This window comes from Bubalus bubalis, chromosome 12 (assembly GCF_019923935.1).
Source record: "Bubalus bubalis isolate 160015118507 breed Murrah chromosome 12, NDDB_SH_1, whole genome shotgun sequence".
Taxonomy (NCBI): domain Eukaryota; kingdom Metazoa; phylum Chordata; class Mammalia; order Artiodactyla; family Bovidae; genus Bubalus; species Bubalus bubalis.
This window is the reverse complement of record NC_059168.1, coordinates 37,391,259-37,411,711: the sequence shown is the minus strand read 5'-3', so window position 1 is coordinate 37,411,711 and position 20,453 is coordinate 37,391,259. Positions and strand designations below refer to the sequence as shown.

Genomic DNA, 20,453 nt, shown 5'->3' with positions numbered 1-20,453 from the left:
TGTTGCCATTTGGGTTCCCGCAGGCTGATTCTGGGGGCTTCTCTAGTGCCTCAGATGGTAAAGAGTCTGCCTGCAATGTAGGAGCTGCAGGAGGCGCGGGTTCGATCCCTGGGTCAGGAAGATCCCCTGGAGAAGGAAATGGCAACCCACTCCAGTATTCTTGCCTGGAGAATCCCATGGACACAGGAGCCTGGCAGGCTGCAGTCCATGGGGTCGCAAAGAGTGGGATATGACTCAGCTACTTAGCACACAAGCTGATTCTGAGATGAAGATTTGTGTGCAGGCTGTTTTCTAGAGGGCGCTCTTGGTATCAGTGCTGTGGAAGGGAAGGGGAGGAAGTGGGATCAGGCTGAGGGAGAAGGTAAGCTTTGAAGCAACCCCAACAGAGAACTCAGCTGACTACCTGGAAAGCTCTGAGGCTGCGCTGGCCCCTCTCAGGTGTCCCCAGTCGGGGCAAGAGGGTTGGGCCACTGAAGAAGTAGCAGCCACTGAAGAAAAAGCATGACCTTGGGCAGAGCAGCTTCCTTTAGCTCAGGCATTCCCCAAAGGAGGCTGACAGCTGGGGGGGTCTCCTTCCAGCAGCATTTCCACCATGTGAGGAAGTAAACCCTCCATTCAGGAAAGGGGACCTAGGGGTGCATCCCCATGTTAACCACAGGCAGCTTTCCCTACCTTCTACTCGCATTTAAGATTACTTTTGCCCTTTACTTATTATATAAGAAGCATTTTCCCTCCTGCAGGAACATATGTCCCTTACTCTTGTTCCTATCCAACCCTTGTCACCCTAGTTAGTACAGAGAGTCACAGATTCTGTTGATTCTGAAATGTATTCTTTCCTCTCTCTGCCCCTCCCTCCTTCCTGCTCTTCCCCACTTCCCTCTTTCAACTCTCATCAGGCAGATTCACCTGCTTCCAATTTGAGCCTCGTGACAGCCAGCTTGGATGACAAGCTGAGTATCAGCTGATTTCGTCCTCCTCAGAGTTTTTCCATTATTCCCCTAATGGCCACACATTCCCCCTCTACCCTCTGCCAATACGGTGTGCGTGAATTCCCAGGGCAGTAGTGCAGCTGGCCTGGAGCCTGGGTCAGCTCAGCCCCTAGCTTGTGGGACTTTGATCACAGCCTGTTTTCTCCATTATCTGTCTGAAATGAGGACAGGCCACTGGACCAAGTGATCCCCAACATCTTTTTTCACCTCCAACATTCAATGACTTTTTGATTTGAAGCGTTTTCACAAAGGAAAATGAGAACGAAAGGGGATACTAGACTCCCTAGTCTTCACTTCCTATCCCACCCATATAGAAGATTGGTGCCTCCTTTCCCAAATAAATGCAAGATGTGTGAATTAGTTATGGCATAACCTGAAATGGCTGGGAGAGTAAAAGCTTAGACTCCCCAGATAATTTTGGAAAGCAGCCTGAACTGAAACCAGAAAATTCTTAGCAGCCCATCTTCTGGCCGTCCTTAGCCTCTGTGAGGCTCTCCTGTGAGGCCAGTGAAGGTGAGTCAGGACTTGAGTTGCATCTGAAATGCTCAGGGAGTCCACTGGGGCAAGAGTGGTTTCCTGCTGATTTTACTCTACTGTTTCCCAACCCTCCCCCCGCCACCCCCCACCCTTTTCTTAATCTTAGTGGAGTCGGCATTTTCTGCAGTCTTTGTCTTTTGTTGTTTTTTTTGCATGAGACTGGGCCAGGGTAACCATTGGCCCCTGAAGGGAACCCAGGAACATCAGATCAGATCAGATCAGATCAGTCACTCAGTCGTGTCCGACTCTTTGCGACCCCATGAATCGCAGCACGCCAGGCCTCCCTGGCCATCACCAACTCCCGGAGTTCACTCAGACTCACGTCCATCGACTCAGTGATGCCATCCAGCCATCTCATCCTCTGTCGTCCCCTTCTCCTCTTGCCCCCAATCCCTCCCAGCATCAGAGTCTTTTCCAATGAGTCAACTCTTAGCATGAGGTGGCCAAAGTACTGGAATTTCAGCTTTAGCATCATTCCTTCCAAAGAAATCCCAGGGCTGATCTCCTTCAGAATGGACTGGTTGGATCTCCTTGCAGTCCAAGGGACTCTCAAGAGTCTTCTCCAACACCACAGTTCAAAAGCATCAATTTTTCAGCGCTCAGCCTTCTTCACAGTCCAACTCTCACATCCATACATGACCACTGGAAAAACCATAGCCTTGACTAGACAAACCTTTGTTGGCAAAGTAATGTCTCTGCTTTTGAATATGCTATCTAGGTTGGTCATAACTTTCCTTACAAGGAGTAAGTGTCTTTTAATTTCATGGCTGCAGTCACCATCTGCAATGATTTTGGAGCCCCCCAAAATAAAGTCTGACACTGTTTCCACTGTTTCCCCATCTATTTGCCATGAAGTGATGGGACCGGATGCCATGATCTTCGTTTTCTGAATGTTGAGGTTTAAGCCAACTTTTTAACTCTCCACTTTCACTTTCATCAAGAGGCTTTTGAGTTCCTCTTCACTTTCTGCCATAAGGGTGGTATCATCTGCATATCTGAGGTTATTGATATTTCTCCCGGCAGTCTTGATTCCAGCTTGTGTTTCTTCCAGTCCAGCGTTTCTCATGATGTACTCTGCATATAAGTTAAATAAACAGGGTGACAATATACAGCCTTGACGTACTCCTTTTCCTATTTGGAACCAGTCTGTTGTTCCATGTCCAGTTCTAACTGTTGCTTCCTGACCTGCATACAAATTTCTCAAGAGGCAGATCAAGTGGTCTGGTATTCCCATCTCTTTCAGAATTTTCCACAGTTTATTGTGATCCACACAGTCAAAGGCTTTGGCATAGTCAATAAAGCAGAAATAGATGTTTGTAAAGGCCCTTCAAACGGTCCTTTCTTTTTGAGATTGGCTGTCTCATTCAGTAACTAAAGACTGTGATAAATAACAGCACAGAATGTGGAAGCTGGAGAGAAAAGGCTAGTGGAAATGTGAACCTGGCTGTTCAAGAGCAGAGCTGAGCTTATTTGCATAGTAGCAGGTGTGGTTACTTATTTATGAAGCACATTTCCTCTGAGGTGTGGAAAATGGGCTAGCTGTGAACCTGATCCCGGCCTTAGAACGCTGACAGTGAGGAGGCAGAGCCCAGTCTGACCCCCCACAGTTCTCCCCCTCTGGTGCTCCTGGTAATTCCCTGAGCTTCCCTTGTATTCCCTTCTTGCTAGACAATGAGGTCCTGAAGGGCAGGGACAGTGTTTGGTCACCATTGTTTTCCTGTGCCCAGAGTCTCCCTGGCAATAGGCAGGCCTTCAGTAAATACATATATCATGAGTGAATTTGGCAGACAAGCTTGCAACTACCCAGAAGCTGGAGGGAGGTAAACACAAAAGGGGAGGCGAGGCCTTGGAGTTCCCAGACACCCACCCTGAAACAAGGAAGTAATGCTAGAAACAGATGGACAGAAGAAGCACCATTTGAAGAAAGGGTCAGCTGTGGACCTCCTATAGGAGAAAAGCCCCAAACAAACTTGACACTCTTTCAAGTGCATGGTTTGACTCCTCCAGAACAAGGAAAACAAAACAAAACAACCCTAAGTAATCCACTCCCCGCCAATAAAAACGCCTACCCCAAACAGCAATTGCTCCAGACTCATACAGCGTCCTCGTTACACAGTGGAAAGAACAAAGACGTGATTTAAGCATCTTGAAATTGAAATAGCAATTGCCAAACACCAGAGGATCAGCAGAATCATTAGATTCCAGAAAATGCAGAACCTCTGAGGCCTCTGTATTCTTCCATTCTGATGTCAGATTACTGGCAGCCCACGCTGAGCTGCCTTATAAGAAAGTGCAGCTAGGCCACTAGAAAGAAGCAGAGGAAGGAGGGGCCAGCTGGCATTGCTGGGGTTTGGAAGCTCTGCACTGCAGATTCTGTTAACCAACACTGGACACTGTCTTCCTCTGCTCTCAGTGACCAGTGAGGCCAAGGCGGGCCACTTCAGCTGACTAGACACAGATGTAGATGTCTATAAGTTTACCAGTCAGAGGCCTGCCAGGAAAACAGAATTTATCCCAGGTGATTCAAATAGAAAGACAAATAAAAAGGATCGACAGCAGTGAGCATGAGGGAAACAGATAAGGAGCATTGTGGTACCTGAAGACTTGCGTCAGGGGGCGCCATTACTTCTGTAAGGGCAAAGAGCAGGAGGACCTCTCGGTGCCTGACCTAGCAGGACTGCAGCTATGAGGAAGGGCTTCCAGAGATGGGGCTCCAGAACAGGGAGGGAGTGGAGAAGAAATCCCTGCCCATTTCTCCCGCTTCCTGTTGACAAAACCAGAAGCCAGCCAGCGAGGGTGCTCGCAATGGCACTTTCCTCAAGGGTCAGCTCCTGAAGTTGAGAATACATGGAGGTGAGTCAAATGGAAAAAATCTAGCACAATGACAACTAACCTGGTTACCACATGGCTACATTACCTGTGTTTCTTACATGTTATCTCACTTCATCTTCAAAATAACTCTAAAACAGGCTGAGCCCGGGGCTCTTCAGAATACCAGGGCTTGTGGGCACAGTGGCACTTGCATGCCCGACGGTGCGTCTGGGCTGGTGAGCCAACAGGAGGGAAGTGGGTTGACGCCCATCAGGAGCTTGAGGCCAAAAGGATTCTCAGGGTCAATTAGGAAGGACTCCCTGGGACAGTGCCTGTGAACAATCTTCCCTCCTTCTTCAGACTTTGTAACCTATGCTTTTTACCCTGAATGTTTCCCAACAATAAGAAGGTTGTCTTCTGCTCACTAGGCAGCCCTTTCGGGGAGAGGATCTTGTGGGTTGCTGCAGGCAGTGACAGTGATTTGCAGAAAGGTCAGGCCAGTTCCAAGAGAGGGAAAGGCCAGAGCTGGCGGGTCCTGAGCGGGTGGGTGTCTGGGGTCCAGAGGTACAAGGCCTGTGCTCTGTCTCTTACTCCTCAGAGCCAGGAATCTTCCTCCTGGTAGTTCTGCCTCCCTGCCAGAGGGTTGAGGTGGGGGGCAGTTCTCTGTGCAAGCTGGAGGGGGTGACCTTCCAGCACGTGGGGGCCACAGACACTGACACTGGGTCTACTTTACTGTAAGGTAATCTGGCTGTGTGGCACTACAGCGACTTTGAGGAGATACCCCACATCTAAGGGCAAAGGAGAAGCCCCAGCAAGACGGTAGGAGGGGCAAAATCACATTTAGAATCAAACCCCATACCCACTAGAGATGCTCAGAGGGCTCAAAAAAACCTTGTGCACACCGGGACCCAGAGACCCCACAGAGACTGAGACAGAACTGTGTTTGAGTTTCTCCTGCAGAGGTATGGGTCAGCAGTGGACTGCTCCAGGGGCAGGGACTCTGGGTGCAGTAGACCTGGGTGTGGCTAAGCCCTCTTGGAGGAGGTCACTGTTAACCTGACCATAGAGCTGCCAGAACTTACACAGGACTGGGAAACAGACTCTGGGAGGGCACAAACAAAACCTTGTGTGCAGCAGGACCCAGAAGAAAGGAGCAGTGACCCCACAAGAGACTGACCCAGACTTGCCCATGAGTGTCCAGGAGTCTCCAGCGGTGGCATGTGTCGGCAGTGGCCTGCTGCAGGGTTAGGGGGTTGAATGGAGCAGTGCATGCATGGGACCTTTTGAAGAAGGTTGCCATTATCTTCATTACCTCCACCATAGTTTGGCCTCAGGGCAAAAAAGAGGGAGGGAACATAGCGCCCTGCCCCACCCCTCGCCCCCACCTCCACCCCGCCCTCATCAACAGAAAATTGGATTAAGGATACACTGAGCACAGCCCCACCCATCAGAACAAGACCCAGTTTCCCCCTCAGTCCGTCTCTCCCATCAGGAAGCTTCCATAAGCCTCTTAGCCTTCTCCATCAGACGGCAGACAGACTGAAAACCACAATCACAGAAAACTAACCAGTCTGATTACATGGACCACAGCCTTGTCTAACTCAGTAAAACTATGAGCCATGCCATGTAGGGCCACTGAAGACGGCAGGTCATGGAGAGTTCTGACAAAACGTGGTCCATTGGAGAAAGGAATGGCAAACTGCTTCAGTATTCTTGCCTTGAGAATGCCATGAACAGTATGAAAAGGCAAACAGATAGGACACTGAAAGATGAACTCCTCAGGTCGGTAGGTGCCCGATATGCTACTGGAGATCAGTGGAGAAATAACTCCAGAAAGAATGAAGGGATGGAGCCAAAGCAAAAACACCACCCAGTTGTGGATGTGACTGGTGAAGGAAGCAAGGTCTGATGCTATAAAGAACAATATTGCATAGGGACCTGGAATGTTAGGTCCATGACTCAAAGCAAATTGGAAATGGTCAAACAGGAGATGGCAAGAGTGAACATTGACATTATGGGAATCAGGAAACTAAAATGGACTGGAATGGGTGAATTTAACTCAGATGACCATTATATCTACTACTGTGGGCAGGAATCCCTTAGAAGAAATGGAGTAGCCATCATAGTCAACAGACGAGTCTGAAATGTAGTACTTGGATGCAATCTCAAAAACGACAGAATGATCTCTGTTCGTTTCCAGAGCAAACCATTCAGTATCACAGTAATCCAAGACTATGCCCCGACCAGTAATGCTGAAGAAGTTGAAGTTGAATGAGTCTATGAAGACCTACAAGACCTTCTAGAATACCCCCAAAAAGATGTCCTTTTCATTATAGAGGACTGGAATGCAAAAGAAGGAAGTCAAGAAATATCTGGAGTAACAGGCAAATTTGGCCTAGGAGTACAGAATGAAGCAGGGAAAAGGCTAATAGAGTTCTGCCAAGAGAATGCACTGGTCATAGCAAATACCCTCTTCCAATAACACAAGAGAAGACTCTACACATGGACATCACCAGATGGTCAGCACCGAAATCAGATTAATTATATTCTTTGCAGCCAAAGATGGAGAAGCTCTATACAGTCAACAAAAACAAGACCGGAGGCTGACTGTGGCTCGGATCATGAACTCCTTATTGCCAAATTCAGAGTTAAATTGAAGAAAGTAGGGAAAACCACTAGACCATTCAGGTATGACCTAAATCAAATCCCTTATGATTATACAGTGGAAGTGACCAATAGATTCAAGGGATTAGATCTGATAGAGTGCCTGAAGAACTATGGATGGAGGTTTGTGATATTGTACAGGAGGCAGTGATCAAGACCATCCACAGGAAAAAGAAATGCAAAAAGGCAAAATGGCTGTGAAAAGAAAAGAAGCTAAAGGCAAAGGAGAAAAGGAAAGATATACCCATTTGAATGCAGAGTTCCAAAGAATAGCAAGGAGAGATAAGAAAGCCTTCCTCAGTGATCAATGCAAAGAAATAAAGGAAAACAATAGAATGGGAAAGACTAGCGATCTCTTCAAGAAAATTAGAGATACTAAGAGAACATTTCATGCAAAGATGGGCACAATAAAGGACAGAAATGGTATGGCCCTAACAGAAGCAGAAGATATTAAGAAGAGGTGGCAAGAATACACAGAAGTACTGTACAAAAAAGATCTTCACGACCCAGATAATCACAGTGGTGTGATCACTCACCTAGAGCCAGACATCCTGGAATGCGAAGTCAAGTGGGCCCTTAGAAAACATCACTACAAATAAAACTAGTGGAGGTGATGGAATTCCAGTTGAGCTATTTCAAATGCTAAAAGATGATGCTGTGAAAGTGCTGCACTCAATATGCCAGCAAATTTGAAAAACTCAGCAGTGGTTACAGGACTGGAAAAGGTCAGTTTTCATTCCAATCCCAAAGAAAGGCAATGCCAAAGAATGTTCAAACTGCCACACAATTGCACTCATCTCACATGCTAGTAAAGTAATGCTCAAAATTCTCCAAGCCAGGCTTCAACAGTATGTGAACTGTGAACTTCCAGATGTCCAAGCTGGTTTTAGAAAAGGCAGAGGAACGAGAGATCAAATTGCCAACATCCATTGGATCATCGAAAAAGGAATGGAGTTCCAGAAAAACATCTACTTTTGCTTTACTGCCTATGCCAAAGCTTTTGACTGTATGGATCACAACAAACTGGAAATTTCTTCAAGAGATGAGAATACCAGACCACCTGACCTGCCTCCTAAGAAATCTGTATGTAGGTCAAGAAGCAACAGTTAGAACTGACATGGAACAACGGACTGGTTCCAAATTGGGAAAGGAATATGTCAAGACTGTATATTGTCACCATGCTTATTTAACTCATATGCAGAGTACATCATGAGAAACGCTGGACTGGATGAAGTACAGGCTTTAATCAAGGTTGCTGGGAGCAATATCAATAACCTCAGATATGCAGATGACACCACCCTTATGGCAGAAAGTGAAGAAGAACTAAAGAGCCTCTTGATGAAAGTGAAAGAGGAGAGTAAAAAAGTTGGCTTAAACCTCAATATTCAGAAAACTAAGATCATGGCATCTGGTTCCATCCTTTCATGGCAAATAGATGCAGACACAATGGAAACAGTGAGAAACTTTATTTTGGGGGCTCCAAAATCACTGCAGATGGTGACTGCAGCCATGAAATTAGAAGACGCTTGCTCCTTGGAAGAAAAGTTATGACCAACCTAGACAGCATATTAAAAAGCAGAGACATCACTTTGCCAACAAAGGTCTGTCTAGTCAAAGCTATGGTTTTTCCAGTGGTCATGTATGGATGTGAGAGTTGGACTGTGAAGAAGGCTGAGCGCCGAAGAATTGATGCTTTTGAACTGTGGTGTTGGAGAAGACTCTTGAGAGTCCCTTGGACTGCAAGGAGATCCAACCAGTCCATCCTAAAGGAAATCAGTTCTGAATGTTCATTGGAAGGACTGATGCTGAAGCTGAAATTCCAGTACTGTGGCCTGATTCAAAGAACTGACTCATGAAAAGATCCTGATGCTGGGAAAGACTGAAGGTGGGAGGAGAAGGGGAAGACAGAGGATGAGATGTTTGGATGGCATCACCAACTTGATAGACATGAGTTTAAGTAATCTCCAGGAGTTGGTGATGGACAGGTAAGCCTGGCATACTGCAGTCACAAAGAGTTGGACATGACTGAGAAACTGAACTGAATCCAGGCAAGAGCAACCATTTGATCTGAAGGGCATGGTCTTATCACCAAATAAATATTTCATTGTTTGAGGCCCCAGAGAGTGGAGGCATGGACTCCATGGAGGCATGGAGGAGGGCCTTGGGACACCTGAGTCCCCAGCAGCCCCTCAGGTGTTCAGTGGCTCCTGCTGGGGCTGGGGGCGAGGGAGGGCCTGTGTCTGAGCCTTTACAGGAGGTGGGAGACGGCTTCCCTCCAAGACCTCCATCCGAGTGGTGAGTTGCTCAGATTGGGAAACTCTTCATGCCTTCCTTTTCTCAGCTGCAAAATGGAAATAATTTCCCAGCCCAGTTATAATGCCCTTTCTTGTTTCAGAGACCAAGTGTGATAACACAGGAAAACATTTTGGAAGGCAGAAAATGACACATCAAGCATACCAATTATTAATATCAACCATATCTTTTCAGAAAATGTCCCTTAAGAGGCCTATGCCATACTCGAGCTGCTTGTATTTGTTCATTTATACATTAAACAGATATTTACAGTTCCCAGGGGCTTATTTTCTGTCTTACGGAATGGCAGGTGCTTTGTATGCTCTTCTCCTTTCATCACTCCTGCCCTCTAGAGCTCTTATTTTAGCCCCTAGTGACCAGGGTTGATAGGGAGTATGTAAGTCAAATGCTTGGTGGGGTTGACTGAAATGAGATTTCAGTGCCTCTGCTCATTATCTTAAGGGCATTCTGCCTTTTTGCCTAAGGAGCTGCAGGCTGAGTGTGAGGAGGGAGCTGAGTGGCCCTCCAGGGCACCATGGCAACCACGAGGGACTGCCACCAGGGCAGTTTTAATGTCACGTTGCACCTTGAAACTCATCAGATGTGGGCTCAGCAGAAAAGAAACCCTTCCTCATTCTGGGAGGTGGAGAAAAGGGAAAGAGAGGCAGGTGTGATGGAGGGCTATGTCAGCATCTGATGAATGTGGTGATATTCATCTGAGGGGGCTTTTCGCTTTCAGTGGAACCTCTGCTTGCTGGGAACTTGGGAGGCCAGGCCCCAGCATGGGGAAAGGCACAAATGGAGCTTGGTTGTTAAATCCTGGGATGTCTTCTTAGGACATTAGCCTCAGAGCAAGAAGCGTGGGGGTGGGGTAGAGATGAATTAACTTGGAATTAACATAAATACTACTATATATAAAATAGGCAAGGACCTACCCTATAGCACAGGAACTCTACTCTATCTTGTTGTTGTTGAGTTGCTCAGTTGTGTCCAGCTGTTTGCAACTCCATGGAACTGCTCCACACCGGGCCTCTCTGTCCTTCACTATCTCCCAGAGTTTGCTCAAACTCATGTCCATTGAGTCGGTGATGCCATCCAACCATCTCATCCTCTGTTGACCCCTTCTCCTCCTGCCCTCAATCTTTTCCAGCATCAGGGTTTTTTTTTTTTTTTTTCCCTATGAGTCGGCTCTTTGAATCAGGTGGCCAAAGTATTGGAGCTTCAGCATCAGTCCTTCCAATGAATATTCAGGGCGATTTCCTTTAGGATGGACTGGTTGGATCTCCTTGCAGTCCAAGAGTCTCTCAAGAGTTTTCTCCAGCACCACAGTTCGAAGGCTGTGGTGCTCAGCCTTTCTTTATTGTCCAGCTCTCATATCCATACATGACTACTGGAAAAACCATAGTTTTTGACTACATGGACCTTTGTTGGCAAACTAATGTCTCTGCTTTTTAATATGCTGTCTAGTTTGGTCATAGCTTTTCTTCCAAGCAGCAAGTGTCTTTTAATTTCATGGCTGCAGTCATCATCCACAGTGATTTTGGAGCCCAAGAAAATAAAGTCTGTCACTGTTTCCATTGTTTCCCCATCTGTTTACCATGAGATGATGGGACCTGACGTCATGATCTTTGTCTTTTGAATGTTGAGTTTTAAGCCAGCTTTTTCACTCTCCTCTTTCACCATCATCAAGAGGCACTTTAGTTCCTTTTCATTTTCTGCCATAAGGGTGGTATCATCTGCATACCTGGGGTTACTGATATTTCTTCTGGCAATCTTGATTCCAGCTTGTGTTTTACCCAGCCTGGCATTTCACATAATGTACTCTACATACAAGTTTAAAAAGCAGGGTGACAATATACAATATACAGCTCTTACAATATCTTGTAATATCCTATAACGGAAAATAATCTGTAAATATATATGTATAACTGAATCACTTTGTATATTTGAAACTAACACATTATAAATTAACTTTCAATACATAAAATTCCTAGACAAAAGTAAAGAAGCATAGGAGTAGAGGGGCTCCCACATGCTGGTGAAGTTCAGGATTCACTGTCTGTCCTAAGGTGAATCCTTCTGAGTTAGCCCTGCCTCCCTGTCCGGGGGGCCCACTGCCTCTGGGTGTGTGATATTTTGCTGTTCCTTTGTTTACTTAATGAATCAACACTCTTACACCATCCATTTCCTAGTAGGACATGTTGGTGGGATCCCAGTAGATGCCTGAATTATCTGGTAAAACCATCCTTTGTCCAGAAGAAAACTATCTTCAAAATCTCACTAAACAAGCACAAAATAGTGTCCTTGTTGAACTAGAAAGGAAATAAATGTGGGACAGTGTCTTGGGAACTTGGTGCCCCTTGGTACTTTCAAAAATCTGCTGTAATTCAAAGACCCTGGTGCTGGTAGGGAATAGGCGAGAAAGCCCTTGCCTCAGTCCACCCATCCACTCATGTTTCTGGCAGAATTAGCTGAGTCTCAAATACTTGGTAGTAGGCTTTGTCTCGGAGAAGGCAATGGCACCCCACTCCAGTACTCTTGCCTGGAAAATCCCATGGACAGAGGAGCCTGGTAGGCTGCAGGTCATGGGGTCGCTAAGAGTCAGACACGACTGAGTGACTTCACTTTCACTTTTCACTTTCATGCATTGGAGAAGGAAATGGCAACCCACTCCGGTGTTCTTGCCTGGAGAATCCGAGGGACGGGGGAGCCTGGTGGGCTGCCGTCCGTTGGGTTGCACAGAGTCGGACACAACTGAAGCGACTTAGCAGCAGCAGCAGGCTTTGTCTGCTAGGAATTTGTGCTTCTGCCTCTCTTTTTATCTTGCTTTCTTTTTACCCCCACACTGACCTCTTTAAGCAAATTTAGCCTCCTCTTTTTGCCTCATCAACCTGCAGGCACGTCCAGAGACTGAGCAGGAGCTGATTCCAATGGTGAAGGTGGGCCTTGATGAGGAGGGGAAGAAGGGGTGGAGGAAGATGAGGCGAAGGAGCGGGAGAAGGATGGGAGAGGGAAAAGATGATGGTGAGGATGAGGGGATGGTGAGGAGGATCAGGGAGGGAGAAGATGATGGTGACGATGAAGGGGATGATGGAGAGGAGGATGAGGGGCATGATGGCAGAGGCTCCTGCTTGTCACTATCATGATTTAATAGGAGCATAATGATGATGGGGGGCGGGTGGGAAATGACAGCCCTTCAGCAGGTTTATCTTATTTTAGTTTCTCTCTGCAGAGGTGCTTTAGGCCTTTATAAAATACCCTTCCCTGAGCTTTGGCATTTGTCTTTCATTGTTCCTCAGACCCAGGATACTATTTTGGTTTAAAAAAGTTCCCGTTTGTGCTGCCCCAGGTAGTGGCTGCCAGCTCCTGGGAGAAGAAGACCTAATGGTTGTCTGTTTTCAGAGGCGCTGCACTGGCTGCCTGTTTAAGATTGATTTTTTATATTGTTCCCTGTAATCACACTGCATTACGCTGCCCTGGCCCAGGGCCTGTGCAAGGTTTACACTTAAAATGTCTTGCTTCGTTCTCTGGAAGCTGCTGACGCTTACCCCTTCAGCTGCGGCCCTCACCTAGTTACTGATGTCTTCCGTAGCTGAGCCGAGAGGCCTGAGAGGAGAGGGCGTCCATGCTCTGCATTTGCTGGCGCAGCAGTTTGGCTTCTCCTCTTGAGGTTGCTTCAGTCCTGGAATGTCTGGTGGGAGGGGCTGAGCCAAAGAAGGTTCTTAAAGAAAGATAACACATTAACATCAGAAATCTGCAGAATAAGAGTTTGAAAACACCCCAGAGAAGACATACATTGTATTCAGAAGTAGAGACAAGGGTTAGCCACCAAATTTTCCTTAGCACTTCTTGTGTGCTGTTGGGAGCATTAGGGGGAAAGCCCAATTTAGGTGATGATTAGGGAGAAAGGGGTGGCACCGAGGTGCTGTCCCTCTGACCACAGAAGCCCAAACAAAGTGTGGCTTGTTTGTGTTCCTCCCCAGTGCAACTGGTACTGGCATCTTGAGAAACAGATTTGTTAAGGTCTCAGAAAGTGCTGGGTCTGAAGTGAATGTGATATACCTGCTTGGTAGATAAAATATCCGGTAGAACTAAAGGCTAGAAATGCCAGAGAGACACACAGGAATTCAAAACTGGGGTAGAGAGAAATGTGTCTGGGCTTCAGAGAAAAATGTATTTGATACAGAACAAGATATTTGAGGGGCTGAGGTCACGGGATTCAGAACATCTGCTGGGAGAAGGGGACAATGGCTGCTAGTCAAGTGCCTGGGGTGCGGGGTGCTTCAGCCACAGTCACCATAGTATTCTATGAGGGAGGTGTTGCTGTCACTCGTTTCCAGGTGAGGAAATTGCCCAGGCTCACGCAGCAAGGGACTGCTTTTTCCTTGCAGGGGTAGAGGACACATGTGGGTCTCTTGGCCTCTGGACACTTTGCTAAGGGAAGGGGCACAGCCTCAACGCCCACCCTTCCCCAGTGGCCTCAGGCCAGGCTGTGGAAAGTGGAGCCTCTTTCCCATGCAGGTGGAAGAGGGGCCAGGCCAGTGATCCTGCTGTAGCCTGAGCTCAGGGGCTGAGACCACCCCCTCACTGGAGCCCAGGAGTCCCCAAAGTGGGGACACCAGTTCTCTACAGTTGCCTCCAACTCATTCTTCCTCCCTCCAGGGACCTGTTGGCTGGAGGCCCAGGCTCTGCTGATAGAGAACTGACAGATTTCCTAAAATAGGAAGCCCTGTCACTCACCCATTCTCTCCCTTTGGCTAGCTGGTTGGGGCCTCCCGAGGAGAAATCTCTTTATAGATGTGTTTTACTAGAAGCAGCTTTGGCATAAAGGAGTAAGGCTGACCTCATGCCTTTGGTGGAGGGCCAGGTCATGGCCATCGAAAGTCTATTGAGCCCGGGGGCTGCACTGGAATAATAGGGATGGTTGGGAGCTGGCCGGAAGTCTGTTCTCTCACTTCCTGTTTAGAAGGGGTGAAAAAAAGCCCAGGGGACCTCACCAACTACTCAGCTGAGTTCCTTCCCTTTCAGCAGAGGCCCCAGGGCCCCTCAGCCTGTGCAGGGAGCTCTAAACTTGGCATTAGAACAGCAAAATTCAAGTTCTGGTTATCTTATTTTTCTTTTAGAAGACCTGGAACAAATCTTTCTGGGACTTGGTTTTCTCATCTATGTAATTAATGAATTCAACAGCCCCTGTGCTCCCTACCCACAGGGTTGTAGTCCCAATCCTGAGCAGGAGTCTCCATGTGCATCAAGTACTGGGTCAGCACTGTCCTCTGATAAGAGACCAGCTTGTGTTTGCTCAGAAATAACGCCCAGGGCCTGGAACAGGAAAGGTGAGTCCCAGCCACCTGTCTGCTCAGGGAGCTGCTTCTCTGAGGCTGTGACCTGGTTCACCTCTCTTTCCCGTAGACCTGCCTCTTTCTCGTTGATTATGAAAATAACCACGCGCCTCCCCCATTTTGCCATTTGGGTTTTGCTTGGCTGCTTTAATTCACTCTTTTGTAACATGGGCTTTTTTTTCTGTTTCTACACTCAGTTGATCTGAAATCAGGTTTCACTGAATGAGCAGAACTTTCCATTCATTTATTTATAAGGGATTTGGATTTTGTTTTTACTGCTCAGAATTCCCCTGATACACTTATTTTACCAATTTTGCATGTGGTTAGAGGGAGGGGTGGGAGAAGGCAATGGCACCCCAAACCAGTACTGTTGCCCGGAAAATCCCATGGATGGAGGAGCCTGGTAGGCTGCAGTCCATGGGGTGGCTAAGAGTCGGACATGACTGAGCGACTGCACTTTCACTTTCCACTTTCATGCATTGGAGAAGGAAATGGCAACCCACTCCAGTGTTCTTGCCTGGAGAATCCCATGGACGGAGAAGCCTGGTAGGCTGCAGTCCCTGGGGTCACACAGAGTCGGACATGACTGAAGCGACTTAGCAGCAGCAGCAGCAGAGGAAGGGGCATAATGATACTAACATTCCTTTCCCATAGGTGTGATTCTGCCTTGAGAAACAGTAAGGAGAGAGATGGGGAAGGCCCAGGCTCAAGTCACGCTCAGACCATGTCCATTTTTGGTGTACTTGGCAGTGGAAAGTTTGGGAGGACTCGGATGGGGCCATTAACACGGACCTGGGGTGATTCTGCTAATGACTGTGAGAAGGATCATGAGACAGTCCCCTACCTCCATCCTTAAATAGAGGTCTGGGGAAAGCTTATTGGAGGCAGATGGCACTGCTCCCCTCTTGGCATAGTTGTCTTCGTGTGTTTTGGGTAGGATGGAGAATGAGGCAACTGTGGAAAACTAGGCAAAGGCAGAGTGTCTGAACTCACAACGGTGTCCCAGTCACCCTTGCTTAACTGGAAGCAGAGTCTTGCCCAGAGCCCCTTGTGAGCAGTGCAATGAGACCCCACGCTTGAGGCTGGAACCAGCACCTGTTTCCTCAGAGACAGGAATCTCTTTTTCCACCAAGATTGTGTTTGCTCAGAGATAACACACAGTGTCTGGAACAGGAAAGGTGAGTTCCAGCCACCTGGGGTAGATACAAAAAAGAGAGTTGAAGTCCCTGTGCTTGAGAAACCCAAAACCTTCCAAAGAGATTAAAGCAATCCCCCAAGCATGAAAGAAGTGGCAGCTATTAAAGACAAGTGGATGTGAGGGTGGTGGATGCCTGGGCTCACTCTGGCCTTCTGAACTGGCTGAGGGGAGTGGACCAACGATCTGCTCATCTCCCTTCTGCCCTCTCTGCTTCCTTTCCTTCCTGCTGTATGTACAGCACTGTGCAAGATCCCAGGTGAGGATGGAAGTATTCTAATAAGGGATCAGCAGTTCCTACTGGGCAGTGTCAGTGTGGAGGACTGGGGAGGACTGCTTTAAGGGCCAGGTCATCCTGCCTGAAGGGGCAGGACCTGGACTTTCAACATCACTATCATGGCCAACAAGCCTTGTCCTAGGGCATCCTTCTGGACAGACCACATCCTAACCTCAGCTTCTGTACCCATTCTGTTCCTTCACTTGTGCCTTTGAGTCTGAGTCACTTGCATAGATTCTACCTCCAGGTAGGCATCTTTCATTTGCTATCCCAGTGTCTGATTTGGGAAGACCCCAGACATCACCCCTGAGGCAAACGTTTGGCCCTGGACCCCCTTTCTCACTTGGTTTTGGTTCTGGCAAGTTGCTTCAGTCCAGATGGAGCTTACAGGACTTCAGATTAACTGTGGAGACAACTTGTAGACCCAAACTAATTGAAAAAAAAAAGTGCTTTGTTAATTATGAGATTTCATAGGGCTTGATTTTGGTCCCCAGGGACAGTCGGGATTTGCATAAATGGGAAAGAGAAGAGAGTGCATTCTTGGCAGGAGGCAAGGCTTCATCGAGAACTCAGAGATGGGAATGTGCTTCAGGGAGCAATGAACAGACCAGTTTGCTGAAAATATTTATCGTGTGCCTCCTGTGTGTGAGGCACAGAGAAGACACAAAGGATCACACACACGAGTGATCCTTGTCCTCAAGGATTCTGCAAGGTTCGATTTCTGAAACCAGAACAGAAAGGCCTGGGGAGAGGCTGAGGAGTGAAGGTGGAGGCGGGAACTGAGGGTGCCCGAAGGCATCGGCTCTCTTAGCACAGATACAGATGACGAAAAAAATGTGTGCTCAGGACATAATCTTAGTAAAGCTGCAGATTACGTTTAAAACAAACATTTACAAAGAGGATTGGCAGGAGGAATGTGGGGGGAGAGGGAGCAGTTCCGCGTCGCAGAGCTTCTGAACTACTGCCATGAATTTAGCAAAAGTGGAGAGAGGATACCAGGGGCCGAGCCCAGATGGGTTTTAACAGCAAGCTCTCCAGCCAGCTGATGCTCTGATGTTTGTTATGTTGCTATTGTGTCGGTGACCGTGGCAGCAAAGTCGTCCAGGCCTGTGGAGAGACCTTCCTAGGTTGTGAGCTTTTTGGCTTTTTGAACTTGTGGCAAGAAGTTGCTTTGCTTTCCTCTCCCTGACTACAGAGGAATGCCATGGTCTCTGAAATATAGTAACAGCTGACGGAACTCTGCGTCAAATTAGCAGAAAAAAATGACTAATCGGATAGGTGATTGGATCCTTGCATTTGCTGTCCTGAATATAGCTACATTCCGATGGTTTCTCTAAAGGAACTTAATTTGAATTTGCATTTCCAAAGAACTGGTACATCATCACTTCAGGTACAATTAAAAATAGCAAGATATGAAATAACAGTATAGGTTAACAAGAAAAGGAATGTTCATTCATTCAGCAGACATTTTGTTCCGTATTATAGTTAAGTCACTTTGCTACATGCAAAGCCAGTTGCCGGTTTATAAGTGCCTCCTTTGTACTATGCTCTTAAATGCATAAGATCAGGATACTACCCTACTAAGTGAGCAAAGAATTCCAGGTTCAAGTTCTTCCAGTGGAAGACCATCTAATAGAGGGATTTGAGAGAAGGGATTTCTTCAGTGGTCTCTGGTAGCCATTTGGTCTCACCCTCTCTGAACTTTGTGAGGCTACCAAGTTTCATAAGAAAAGGCCCTTGTCCAGGGCTGTGTATGCAGGAGGCCATTAGACCGCGAGAATTGGGAGAATAATCTAACCAGCAGGAAACAAAACCCAAGGTCAAATCCTGCAGAGTGATGGAAGCGGACTCCCCTGATGAAGCTGGTTCCTTTTACAACAGCAAGCAGGGGCCCTGCAGGTTCTCAGCTCAGGCTCAGTGAACTGAATCCGGTAGCCTACTGCGTGGAAAGGTGTGTGCTCAAGAACTGGCCAGGGGAGCCTGAGAGCCAGAATCTGAGGATAGGCAGGTGCCCAGCATGGACATGGTCCTGTGGTTGACTCCAGAAGGCCCTAGAGAGGAAGGTGTGCTGTGGGTTCTATTTGTCTATAATCCTGCTCAACTCCTTTGAGAACCAGACACAATCAAGAGAGGAAGAGTTGGCACAGAATGGGGTTGGAGCCCAGCCTGGGGCTTCTGCATGTGAACTTCCTGGTGGCCCCAAACATAGTGCTCTCCATTGTAGGACTAATCTTTTTTTTTTTTTTTAATTGGGATTTCTACAAAGATGAATCATTTGTTAAAACAGTTCGGGTCCGGAAAGAGTGAGCACTGTGATGCCCCTGGGTTTCTGTTTGGGTAGTGCTTCTGATTCACTCAGAGAATCGGGTCATCTTGTGTACCTCAGTTTCTCCTACCCACGTAAACAGGATGCAACTTGTCAGCTGCAGATCACAAGGTTGTGGGAAACTTAATTAAAGAGTGTGTTCATACTTGTGATACCCTTGAGGGGGGCAGGGTTTCTATAGGAGAGATGCATGGCAGTCTGAAAAGTCTTCTTTACAAGTGAAGCCCATTTCATTGTTTGTTTTAACATCTCTTTTCTCCCCTCCCCACTTCAAATCATCTCCATGTAGTCATACACTCCCAAGGATAATATATTAGTAATAATAATAGCTATTATTTATTGACCATAAGGGCTTCTCTTGTGGCTCAGCTGGTAAAGAATCCACCTGCAATGTGGGAGACCTGGGTTCAATCCCTGGGTTGGGAAGATCCCCTGGAGAAGGGAAAGGCTACCCACTCTAGTATTCTGGCCTGGAGAATTCCATGGGCTGTATAGTCCATGGGGTCACAAAGAGTCACACGACTGAGCAACTTTCACTTTCATTGACCAACTCTGTGCCAATCACTTTGCTATATATTATCTTGAATTCTTAAAACAGACATGAAAGATAAGTATTATTAATCCCTTTTTATACTTGTGGAAGCTGAGGCCTAGGGAGGTGAATGGAAAGGGAAGAAGAGACCCAGCAATTACGTAAGTAGTGAGCCAGGATTGTGACTCAGGTTCACCCAGCTCCAAGGCCATACACTCTCCACTACACCCCACCAGCTCCTAGCCAGTCTTCTCAGATTGCTGAGGGCAGATGAATGGAATCTGCCCAGAGGAGGCAGCTCCTGGTAGAAAGGTGATTGCAGGGTAGTGTTCAGCACAACGTCGGCAGTGCCCACACTCAATCCACGGATGTGGCCGAGGCTGCTGGTGGTGGGCCCAGTGCAGTGTCTTTTCCTTGGTCTTTGGCAGAAATGCCATGAGACTGAACCCACCCTTTTTTGTGTAAAAGCCTGCCTGTTCCTAGTTCCTAGCTGTGTGGAGGAGCTCAGGAAAGGAATGAATTATTTCCTGGGGCAGGCTCATCCCACATCCAGGTCCCTCCACCTTCCTGTACTCTGGGGATCCAGCAAGCCCCCTACATGCCCACCTGATCGCTTGTTCAGAGGGAGGAAGGCAGGTTGGTGACATGGGGCACCAGGGATTGGGCCTCTGAACTGCTGCTGCTCAAAGGCCCAGCTTTCTGGCACATTAGCTTACCTGGAAGCTGTTAACTCTGCCCTAGTTCATTTTATTGCAGGCGTATTTATCCTTTCTGTGATGGCTTTCAGACAATAGGCGTGGTGGCTGATGAGTTGAAACCTGTCTTAATTATGCACCGAAGCAGACTTAAGAAGTGTTATTACTTGCTTAATGATAACAGCTTGCAAAACAGTTTCCAAGGCTCTCAGCATAGCCAGGCCCTAATGGTCATACATCTGCTCCTGAAAGGGATTTGCCATTTGGAAATGCAAGTGCTTGGCTCTGACAAATGGCACCCTGAAACAATCATTCAAGTGCTCGATGTCCTCTGAATGTCATTGTCTAATGATTGGTATTGATTTTGGTAGCTCTTTCAAAGGCTGGGCTGTCAGCAGCCCCTTTGAGGGGTGATCATAGCCTTTGATTCCTGGGGAGTTGCTGCTAGTTTTATTGATGCTTTGTTAGAACCAGAATTCCCTAGGGTCTATCATTAGCTCTCCAGAGGAGTTTTTATATACACCAGCAGAATACTTATGAAATTTCTATACTATGTAATCACCATCAGTGCTGTATAAGACTTTCTTTTTCCTACTTGCACTGATAACCAACCACCTTAATATTTAGTTTCTTAGGTAAGGATGCATGAAAAGGCAGAAATTTAGAGCTCATTCTTATATACAAGTAACATTCTATTTTTCCAACTTTCTAGCCTTCTCCCACAATGATGTATTCCAAATAACATGTTTCTTTCCTGGTAGCTAAAGTTTACCTCTTTAAGTAAAAAAATCAATTT

The 20,453-nt window shown here is 47.1% G+C and overlaps 1 long non-coding RNA gene across 3 annotated transcripts in view; it reads left to right on the top strand.

Annotated features, from left to right (window-relative positions):
- LOC112578054 overlaps nucleotides 1-20,453 on the top strand; it is a 44,761-nt gene continuing 24,308 nt past the window's right edge. For 2 of the 3 annotated variants that reach the window (XR_006543341.2, XR_006543339.2), the window contains exons 1-2: nucleotides 2,762-4,379; nucleotides 14,503-14,626. This is a non-coding gene — a long non-coding RNA (uncharacterized LOC112578054). Of the gene's footprint in view, nucleotides 1,503-2,761; nucleotides 4,380-14,502; nucleotides 14,627-20,453 lie in introns of those variants that run through there. The other variant, XR_006543342.2, reaches the window with a different exon arrangement.